Consider the following 12500-nt stretch of genomic DNA (forward strand, 5'->3'; position numbering starts at 1 on the left):
CTGTCTGCCAGGCTGTCGGGGTGTAGACTGGTTACTAGTAGTGTCTGTGTGTGTGTATTGGTGATGGTCTCTAGAGGTCGACAGGGAGAGGGGAGGGAGCCTCTCGTACTAGTAGTGGAGGAGAGTGGAAGGGGATCTGCATGAGCAGTGGAAGCCGAGGGGGATGTGGTGGTGGTGGAGGTGGTAGGGGAGTGGAGGTGCTACACTACACTCTCCACTACACACATACAAACACACTCACACACACACACACACACACACACACACACACTCAGACACTTCGCTGCCAGGAGATAGCAGTGGTCTAGTGTTCTCCCGCCCTACTCTTACAACGCTCCACACTCCCGGACTTAACTCTTTCACTTTTTTTTTCTTTTTTTTTTTTTTTCTTTACTGGTCTCGGCCTTCTTCAGCCACTGGAATCTCGTCCATAACACCTCGTAAACAGATTTAGGGGATTTTTTTTTTCTGGTGCCTCGGAATGCACTCGGTTAGAACCAGCAGTTTTCTCTAACAGCGGCAGCTCTCAGGCGGTGGGGGGTTGGTTTCTAGACGCATTGAATCCTGATTACTCTTGGATATCGTACTACTAAAAACATGCATTTTTCACATGCAAAGCGTTTCGCAGGACTTCCGTCCTTTGGAATACAAATGTATGTATGTATGACGTAAGAGAAAATACCCACATAATATTCTTATCTAGGAAAACGACATGAAAAAAGATGAAGGATTCAACATCACGTTAGACCTAACCTGCCATCTTTGTGTGCAACCCCATTTCTTCACATGCAAAACGTTCCGCAGGACGATCATCCTCGGGCATACAAATGTACGTGCGTATGACGTCAGAAAAATACCCACATAATATTCTTATCTATGAAAACACACTGAGCTCCTCGTTATAAAAAGATAAAGGATTCAACACCACGTTAGACCTAAGCTGACATCTTGGTGCAATCCTTCGTGAGGAAGGATATAACTGAAAAAGCTCTCTCAAAGCCTTGGTTGCATTTCAAAGAGAAAGTTCCTCCTTGTTGAAGGTCAAGGTCAAGTAAGTTGCGAGAGATACGATGATGGCCGTCTCTGCCGAGTGCATCTTCTCTCCAAATATGAAAGACGACCAAATTAGAAGAGGAGGAAATTTGAGACAGGGTTAATGCCTTAGATTACTTGAACATATTATCGTTTATATATATATATATATATTATATATATATATATATATATATGTTTGCATATGCATATATATATATAATATACATGTTTATATATTATATATATATATATATATATATATATATATATATATATATATATATATATATATATATATATATATGTTTGCATATGCATATATATATATAATATATATGTTTATATATTATATATATATATATATATATATATATATATATATATATATATATATATATATATATATATATATATATATATATGAAAGACAAACCTCACATACGTACAGGTATACAAATATTAAGTAAGAAATACAGTTTAATATCTAATTCATTATAACTCGGGAATAAATGACACCAAAATCTTCTATGTTCAGAAATATCAAGCCAAAAAAATAGTTTTAAATCCATTTCACTATATCTCGGGTGTAATTTATTCCCAAGGTATAGTGAACTGGACACTAAACGATATTCGTGTCTTCATATTTGTGAAAATATAAGTCACGCTTTGTACTAAGTGACAAAAATTCATACATACATACATGTAGCAAAATGAAATCTATTTTCTCGCGGTTCATCTTTGTAATATACATATACATATATATATATATATATATATATATATATATATATATATATATATATATATATATATATCACTTGTTGGCCGTGTGGGTTAAGGCGTCACTGTAGTCCTGAGTTCTTGTCTTTCGTTGGTTCGAGCCCACGGGACGACGAACTTATTATCAACTAAAAAAATTCCCCTTCGGTAACATAATATATTAAAGTATATTATTTCCGAGGTAGAGCGAATTGGATATTAAAGGACGTTTGTAGCTTAATGCTTGTATATGAATCACGGCGAAGTGATAAAAATTCATTCTTATACATATATATATATATATATGTGTGTGTGTGTGTGCATGTGTGTGTATATATATATACTGTATATAACATAATACTTTTTTACTTTTTGTTGCAAGTCCCGTTTCCTCTTCAATTAATGTCACATTTCAATAAGTTTTATTGTACCATTCTTCAGATGTGCTGTATATGTTCCTTCTGTATTTTAATGTACTGCAATCTTAAGGCATTTAGGTTTCAGTTATCTGTAAAAGAACTATTGCGATGGGTTTTTTGTATGTCGTCTGTCCCCAGATCTTAAAAACTACTGAGGCCAGAGGGCTGCAAATTGGTATGTTGACCGTCCACCTCCCAATCATCAAACATACCAAATTGCAGCCCTCTAGCCACGGTAGTTTTTATTTTATTTAAAGTTAAATTTAGCCATGATAGTGCGTCTGGCACCCCTATGGGTTACAGTAACACAGGCCCCCACTTGGCCGTGGTTGAAAGTTTCATGGGCTGCGGCTGAGAATTTTCATGGGCCGTGACTGAAAGTTTCATATAGCATTATACGCTGTACAGAAAACTTGACTGCTTCCTTCTGAGAATACCTTATATTTCCTTGTCTCCATCAGATAACTCTTTGCTGTTCCTTTCCTGTTCTCCATTCTGCTTTGATACCGATTTCATTCCCGTCTTATTTGATTTAATATTGGTTTCTGTGTGAACAATTTCTGGCCTTCCAAGGATACTTATCCACAGTAGTACTAAACTTTCTAATTACAGTTTTACTGAGCTTTTCTTATAAATTATTGCTTTACTACTAAACATTCTGTTTACTTGAAAATCGCCCCTGTTATCTTATAAACTTACATCTACAGTACACTTTGTTTTTCCCCAGCAACTTTTATCATCTCAGTAACATAAAAGAAGCAACAGACGCAATATGCAAACGTTTAAAGCATACTTAACACCAAACAAGTCACTCTCTTAACAGCATATTCTCATGCAAATTAGATTTTTATCATGAAAAATGCCAACATAAACAATACACAAAAGTCAAAGCATACTTTCAAACCAAACGAGTCACTCTCCTAACAGTATATTCTTATGCAAATTAGATTTTTATCATGAACACTACCAACATAAACAATACACAAAAGTCTTAGAATACTTTCAAACCAAACGAGTCACTCTCCTAACAGCATACTCTCATGCAAATTATATTTTTATCATGAAAAATGCCAACATAAACAATACACAAAAGTCTAAGCATACTTTTAAACCAAACCAGTCACCCAGTTCTTACACAGGCTATACTTTAACCATGAAAACTACCAACAACATTTAGCAGCCAACCATCCACTTCATCAGTGCTCTACACTACCCGCTACACTTCACGTTCATCGTTTATCTATCACTGAATCTTTTCCTCGGTACACCTTACACATCCCAGTCAGCAACTCACTCTCACCATTAGAGATCAACATCTCACTCGTGTTCAAACTCCAATGCATTTCGTGTCTCCCCTGCCTCATCAGATTACCCCCAGATCCATCATTATCATGATCATAATTGCCACCCTGACTGTTATCATTTTAGCAACCTTCATTTTAGCTGAGTTTGACACGAGGAAAAAGAATAAAAGTAAGAACTGACGACATCATAAAACAAGTAAAAAATGCGCCGAAGTTTCTTCGTCGCAATCGAGTTTTCTGTATAGCGTATAATGCTGTATGAAACTGTCAGCCGCGGCCCATGAAACTTTCAGTCACGGCCCGGTGGCGGCCTGTGTTGTTGGCACCTATGGCAGTGCCAGACGCCCTATCATGGCTAACTTTAACCTTAAATAAAATAAAAACTTTGATCAGAGATTAAAAAACACTTCGGTTGGAGAGGTTTATCAAATTATTATAGATCGGAAAATTATTAAAAATAACTTCTGTCGTAACGTAATCAAACTAGTGCTGGTAAGAAACTTGAAAATAACTTGTCCGGAGACATTTACGTTAACTCTGGTCAGACGCAGGAAAAATAACTTGAGGAGACGTATTTAAAACAACTTTGCCATGAGAAATTTAAGATAACTATTCAGAAACACTCAATATAATACTTGGTCACAGGCATGTAAAAAGTATAATTTTATCCAGAGACAAAATTAAAGTAACTGAACAGAGGCATTCGAGATAGCTCTGGTCAGAGACACATTTAAAATATTAACTAGACATAATAAGAAAAACAACTTTGATCTGACTTCAAACAACATTTTAAAGTAACTTAGGTCAGAGACACAGTCAAAATAACTTACTGAAATATTGAAAACAACTTTGGCATGAGAAAGATTTAAAATAATTTCATTCCAACATCAAACATAAATTCTGTCAACAGAAATATTTACAATAGTCTTATTTCGACATTCCACATAACTTTTATCATCAGAAAGATTTAATAATTTCATTCCGACTTTTAACATAACCTTAATCAGAAATATATTTAAAATAATCTTATTCCGACATTCAACATAAGTTTTGTCATCAGAAATATTTACAGTAATCTTATTCCGACATTCTACATAACTTTTGTCATCAGAAATACTTACAATAATCTTACTCCGACTTTCAACATGCTTTCATCAGAAATATTTAAAATAATCTTATTCCGACTTTTAACCTAACTTGTCATCAGAAATATTTACTATAATCTTACTCCGACATTCAACATAACTTGTGTCATCAGAATTATTTACAATAATAATCTTATTCCGACTTTCAACATAACTTTTATCAGAAATATTTACAATAATCTTATTCCGACATTCAACTAACTTTCATCAGAAATATTTAAAATATTCCTATTCCTACATTCAACATAACTTTTTCATCACAAATATTTAAAATAATCATACTCCAACATTCAACATAACTTTCATCAGAAATATTTCAAATAATCTTACTCCGACATTCAACATAAATTCTGTCATCGGAAATATTTAAAATAATCTTATTCCGACATTCAACATAACTTTCATCAGAAATATTTAAAATAATCTTATTCCTACATTCAACATAACTTTTATCATAAAATATTTACAATAATCTTATTCCCACATTCAACATAAAGTCTGTCATCAGAAATATTTAAAATAATCATATTCCGACATTCACCACAACTGTCATCAGAAATATTTCAAACAATCTTACTCCGACATTCAACATGAATTCTATCATCGGAAATATTCAAAATAATCTTATTCCGACATTCAACACAACTTTGGTCAGAGTCATTCAGACCACAACTTGTAGTTAAATGTATTATTTTGATCCAGAGACAAAACGAAAAACAACCGGACGGAGACACATTCGGAAAACCACTGGTCAAGAGACGCATTTAAAATCGCTTTGGTCAGACAACTCGCAATGACACCACGACTCTTACCGCAACAGCATATTAAATTAAAAGGTGGGCGAGAAGCCTGTTTGCTTAAACAGACGCCTCTTAAGTAAATGGAGGCAGGAGGCGACTTAAAATGATAAGCTGGAAGTGAGGTGGTTGAGCCGACGGTCTTCCTCGCGTGCCGTTTTGACTGACACTGGTTCTGTCAGTGTGAATGTGCCGCAGACATGAGCTGTGGACGTAGTGCTTTAGAGTTATATATATGCTGTATATTATTTAAATCGTATTGTCGGGCGTTTATCAATTATAATTCCACTTTGGTGGTGTTCCCTAAGTAGAGAGATTTGGATGTTTAACCAAATTTGTAGCGTAGTGTTTGTGAATAATAAAATACCATGGTGATGTAATAAAAAATATATATATACATATATATACATATATATATATACATATATATATATATATATATATATATATATATATATATATATGAACTTCTTTTTACTGTAATACAACAGTATAATATGAAGAGAAAAAGGCCCATAAAACATTGTATGAACGTTGCAACCATATATTTCGAGCACTTCCTTCCATGCCTCGTCCACTGGTAAAATATGGGCAGATGATAGATACAAGGGTATATATACTAAACATATGGGGCAGTAAGTCTCGTTGGCAAGCAGGTGGCCATTGACCCAGAAAAAAAAAAAAAAAAAAAAATATATATATATATATATATATATATATATATATATATATATATATATATATATATATATATATATATATATATATATATACTGCATATTCATTCATCTGAAACTGGAGCCTGCAATTCAACCACCACTGATATACAGGGTTCGAATCTCGTGGTCTTTCTAATTAGAACCATTCAAGTCGTGAGATTCAAATTTGGCTTCCAGGCTCCACTATTTCTCTTTAGTTCATTCTACTTTCCAGTAACTGTACGGCTTATGAGAGATAACATATGTGGGAGAATCCAATATGAGAGACAGCATATGTGAGAGAATTCAATGCGACAGATCGCTTTTGGGAGAGAATTCATTGTGAGATAACATGTGAGAGAATTCAATATGAGAGATAGCATATGCGAGAAATTTCACTATGAGAGATAACATACGTGAGAGAATTCACTATGGGAGATAGCATATACGAGAGAACTCAATGTGGGAGAGCTCAATACGAGAGAACGCTTACCTGAGAGAATTCAATATGAGAGATAGCATAAGTGAAAGAATTCGATGTGAGAGATCGCTCATGTGAGAGAATTCACTATGAGAGACAACATACGTCAAAGAATACAATATGAGAGATCGCTTAGTGAGAGAATTCAATGTAAGAGATCGCATATGCGAGAAAATTCACTATGAGAGACAACATATGCGAGAGAATTCACTATGGGAGATAGCATGTGTGAGAGAACTCAATATGAGAGAACGCTCATGGGAGAGAATCCAATATGAGAAATCGCTTACAGGAAAGAATCCAATATGGGAACTCGCTTATATGAAAGAATTCAATAAGGGAAATCCCATTTGTGAGAGAATTCAACGCGCGTCACAGGACCAATCCTAGGATTGGAGACTGACTGGACGTTCTAACTCGGGGTATCTGGAACGTCTGGAAAATCATGAAGGATATTCCAGTGAAAAATATATATTATTTAAGAAAGCAGGATTCAGAATCACTGGCCGTTCTATCTAGGTTACATAGAGCGTTTGTAACGTTATGTAGCCTAGAGTAGGGTATTTCGATGAAATATTATTATTTAGGAAAACAAGATTCATCACGACATCAGACTTTCAGACCGAAGAGGAACAATTAACAGAAGGATTTAATCGGTCTTAATTGAGGAGGAGTTTCAAGAAGAAAGGCATTTTCAACTTTAAAATATGTTCAGAGGTAAGAAAAAGTATATATATATATATATATATATATATATATATATATATATATATATATATATATATATATATATAATATATATATATACTGTATAAATATATATATATATATATACAATATATATATATATATATATATATATATATATATATATATACATATATATATATATATACTGTATAATATTATGTTCTATGCAATTGACAAATATATGCTATTAACTTACTGCAAACAAAAAATGAAAATGAGAGAAGACTCGAAGCATTTTTAAGAAAATATGAGTAACAAAGACAACACTAGATTAAACTTTCCTAAAAACATATAAATATAAATAAATAAACAAAACAAACATAAAAAATAAATAAATTTAATAAATAACTGCTACCATCATCAATGAATATACAACGTTAAGGACCAAGCCAATAGCCAATTAACTCAAGAGATTAATTGACAGGTTTGCGTCACACTGGCGTCACACAACAGTAGAGGTCACTGAAGACGAGAATATAATTCCCATAAATCGATATTCATGAATCCCAGATGCACAGCTGTTAATATATCACCTCGTTAGGTCGATAAATTCGTGCGTCAGTTTGGCGGATGTTAAAATTCGCTAAATATAGCAGGTACCTTTCAAATTCTATGAATATAGCGTAGCAGATATAATTTAAATTCTGTTAATATAATATAACAGACATCATTTAAGGTCTACGAAGACAACATGACAGATTTCATTTAAATTCTGTTAATATAACAAAACAGATTTCATTTAAATTCTATGAATATAAATATAACAGATACCATTTACAGTCTATGAATATAACGTCAGATATCATTTACATTCTATGAATATAACATCAGATATTGAAATTCTATGAATATAACATAACAGATATCATTTACATTCTATGAATATAACATCAGATATCACTGAAATTCTATGAATATAACATAACAGATTTCATTCAAATTCTATGAGTACAACATAACAGATGTCATTTACATTCTAAGAATATATATAAAAGATATTTAAATACTCTGAACATAGCACAACAGATATTTAAATTCTATTAATATAATATAACAGATGCTTAAATACTATTAATATGACATACATCTAAATCCTATTAATATAACATAACACATATTTAAATCCTATTAATATAACATAACAGATATTCAAATCCTATTAATATATAACATATTTAAATTCTATTAATATAATATAGCATACATTTAAATTCTATGAATAAAACCAGTATTTTTCACAAAGTTTTAAAATCCCTTTAAAACTAGCCTTGATATTCCTATGCAACAAAAATAATTTTAATAAAGAAAAGAGAAAAATTCAAGAGTAAAACTAAATCCCACATAGCTAACTATAACAGACAATTAATTAGTTAATCAGTAACTGTAAATACACAACAAAATAAATTAACAGATATACAGAGAAACAAGGGGGATACTCAAGTACGCTTTAATTAGTTAATTAGTTAATCAGTAACTGTAAATACAAAACAAATAAATTAACAGTTATGCAAAGAACCAAGAAAAAGAAAGCGTACTTGAGTATCCCCCCCCCAAAACTCACCCCCTCCTCAAGCACGGCGAAACATTGAAGAATTCTACTGGAACGAAACAACGAGTCTAAGAGACACTTTCAACACCTGACCATCAAGGACAGGTCGGTAATTGAAATATAAACATCGCTTACGTGCTGGAATGTAAAGCAGCCGTCATATTGTGGAAAGTCTGTTACATGTGCACATTGCTTTCTTATATATATATATTACTTGGTTTGATTTGATGTATTAGATGTGATCTGGCGTCATAATTCCCTGGGTCAGAGAAGGTGGTTCTGTGAAGGTTAAAAATAGTTAATGCTCACGTGCAACGAGTATAGAGAATACAGTGACGGGCGGAACGTGTGTGGAAAAACGGAAAAAGACGAAAATGACGAAAAAACCGATGAGTAAGGGAAAAGCAACGATCAATCAGCTCTCTCTCTCTCTCTCTCTCTCTCTCTCTCTCTCTCTCTCTCTCTCTCTCTATATATATATATATATATATATATATATATATATATATATATATATATATATATATATATATATATATATATATATATATATATATATGTGTGTATATATATATAAAACATGTATAATATATATATATATATGTGTATATATATATATAACATGTATAATATAAATATATATATATATATATATATATATATATATATATATATATATATATATATATATATATATATATACTGTATATCAGAAATAATCAACACACGGTCACGTGTGGAACAGAAATTAATTTCTGACTCACATCAGGATCGAACTTAAGATGAGACCGCTGCGAACCAAGCCACACCAGTTATAAAAGAAGTTGGAACCCAAGTACCACTGTACCTAAGGCTTTACCTGGGCAGGCTACCGCTGGGTTCGATCCTGATGTGAGTCAGAAATGTGTGTGTATATATATATGTATATATATATATATATATATATATATATATATATATATATATATATATATATATACTGTATATATATGATATATACATGTGTATATACACACACACACACCACCACTCCAACTTAATGCAATGCAAAATCCCTCAATGACATTCCGCCACTCACCTCTTTCCCGCGCTCTCACTCCAAAAAAACCCACAAACCTCCACTCATCACCTCCAACCTCCTGTCTCGAGGTCCTCACCTAAGCAGGTCTGCTGCGTCTGCCAACACCTCTTCTTCAGGTATACCCACAGGATACCCCCCCGCTGACACCACCAGGGTACTCTTCTCCCCCAGGAGATGAGAAGGACTTAGTCATCATTATCTCATCTGCATATGGAACTTCCGTAATTTCTTTTGCGGGATTATTTCTCGTTCTCTCTTGACAACTGAGATCTGTTTTTCTTCATAAAGTTTTATCTTCAAATCGGTTGAATCTTTTAGAAATAGTAAATAGTTTTATGGTCATGCCATGATTAATGTATATGTAGCAATGCAAGTCGTACTATGTATATATATATATCACTTTAGCACGTGATTCGGCGATCACATAATTACCACGGGTGAAAAAAAAAGAAAAAAGAGACGGCGTGTAGGGCAGGCCTCGTCAATGGTTTGGAAATAAAGTCGAAACCGGTCAGAACCTACACCCCGCCTCTTATATTTTCACCTGTGGAAACATGTGATATATATATACAATATATATATATATATATATATATATATATATATATATATATATATATATATATATATAGATAGATAGATATATACATAGTGTGTGTGTATATATATATATGTATATGTATATATACAAAGGTATTCATACGTACATACATAATTTTGAATACTCTAAAAGACATTTCAGAAATGAACAGACGGATCAACATTTTGAAAAGCCAGAAAAATACCAAGAAGGTAAGGTATGAGATCAAATTGTATGTATTAGCGCAGAATTATAAATATAGATTGAGATAAGGACGTTCGCGTTGTTTTCCAATAAACCATTGATCTTACTTACCTTCATATGCTTGGATCGAAATTCGAATACGGAAGATAAATATATCAATGACATGAACCATTCATGAATAATTCAGTATGAATATTTTCTTGACAGAAGTTATTTAACTATTAACGGGGCCAGGCACAAGAAATACATACATACATACATACTTACATACGTACATACATGTATATATACATATACTGGTATATATAATCTATATATATATATGCAGTATATATAAATTAATATAAAACATATATATATATATATATATATATATATATATATATATATATATATATATATATATATATATATATATATATATAGAGAGAGAGAGAGAGAGAGAGAGAGAGAGAGAGAGAGAGAGAGAGAGAGAGAGAGAAATTTAACAATTCTTCGGTGAGAGAGGGAGAGAAAGTTTTAATAGTTCTTCAGAGAGAGAGAGAGAGAGAGAGAGAGAGAGAGAGAGAGAGAGAGAGAGAGAGAGAGAGAGAGAGAATTTGAATAATTCTGCAGTGAGAGAGAAAGTTTTAATAGTTCTGCAGAGAGAGAGAGAGAGAGAGAGAGAGCGAATTTTAATAATTCTGCAGTGAGAGAGGGAGAGAAAGTTTTAATAATTCTTCGGGGAGAGAGAGAGAGAGAGAGAGAGAGAGAGAGAGAGAGAGAGAGAGAGAGAGAGAGAGAGAGTTAGGCCAGATACCACCCGGCTGGAAGATATCCAGCCATCCCATATTGAAGAGCAACGAGGCAACCTCCCCTCCCCTCCCAAACCCCACTATCCATAGGTGGTCCTCACGTCTGAATTTCGTCACTCGCGTCTCGTTTTCTCTCCGAAATCAAAATCTAAATCTATTTGAGGAGATACCACAGCAAAAGCAGCAGCAGCAGTAGTAGTAGTAGTAGTAGTAGTAGAAGCAGAAGTAAGTCAAGTCTTCGGCCGGAGAATGATGCAAGGTGACAGCACGCCAGTCAAGGCTAACAACAAAATTAATATCTGGTGTGACGTCGTTAGCCAACTTTTACACCAACGGGGAGTAAATACTAGCAGAAGGGTTCTCTCTCTCTCTCTCTCTCTCTCTCTCTCTCTCTCTCTCTCTCTCTCTAGACGAATGGCACTCAATTTGAGGAACATATCTGTTTCTCTTCTATTGACGGACGGTAAGTTTTCAGAATTATTCTTTCATTCGCTGACAGAAATATGCACATAAATGTTAGACAGCACTGAAAACTAGAAATTCTCTCTCTCTCTCTCTCTCTCTCTCTCTCTCTCTCTCTCTCTCTCTCTCTCACTAATGACGGTCATCAGTGAACTTCAAAAACATTATCTGTCGCTCCTGCTCAAACTCTCTCTCTCTCTCTCTCTCTCTCTCTCTCTCTCTCTCTCTCTCTCTCTCTCTGATGACGGACAGCAATGAGCTTCAGAAACATTATCTGTGTCTCCTGCTCAAACTTTCTCTCTCTCTCTCTCTCTCTCTCTCTCTCTCTCTCTCTCTCTCACTGATGACGGACAGCACTGAACTTCAAAAGCAATATATGTCCCTTTTGCTAAAAACCGCCCTCTCTCTCTCTCTCTCTCTCTCTCTCTCTCTCTCTCTCACT

At 33.6% G+C, this 12500-nt stretch overlaps 1 protein-coding gene across 12 annotated transcripts in view; it reads right to left on the reverse strand.

Annotated features, from left to right (window-relative positions):
* The window catches only part of Mef2 (myocyte enhancer factor 2), a 790604-nt gene that overhangs the window by 678884 nt on the left and 99220 nt on the right, over positions 1–12500 (reverse strand). For 3 of the 12 annotated variants that reach the window (XM_067106407.1, XM_067106423.1, XM_067106438.1), the window contains exon 1: positions 1–51. This exon is cut by the window's left edge and continues 160 nt beyond it. The exons of 5 other annotated variants lie outside the window; for them this stretch is intronic. The gene's annotated coding sequence lies outside the window, so the exon portion shown is untranslated. Of the gene's footprint in view, positions 103–12500 lie in introns of those variants that run through there. 4 more of the 12 variants (XM_067106409.1, XM_067106440.1, XM_067106432.1 and 1 more) reach the window with 4 other exon arrangements.

The sequence above is a fragment of the Macrobrachium rosenbergii genome, chromosome 7 (genome assembly GCF_040412425.1).
Source record: "Macrobrachium rosenbergii isolate ZJJX-2024 chromosome 7, ASM4041242v1, whole genome shotgun sequence".
Classification (NCBI taxonomy): domain Eukaryota; kingdom Metazoa; phylum Arthropoda; class Malacostraca; order Decapoda; family Palaemonidae; genus Macrobrachium; species Macrobrachium rosenbergii.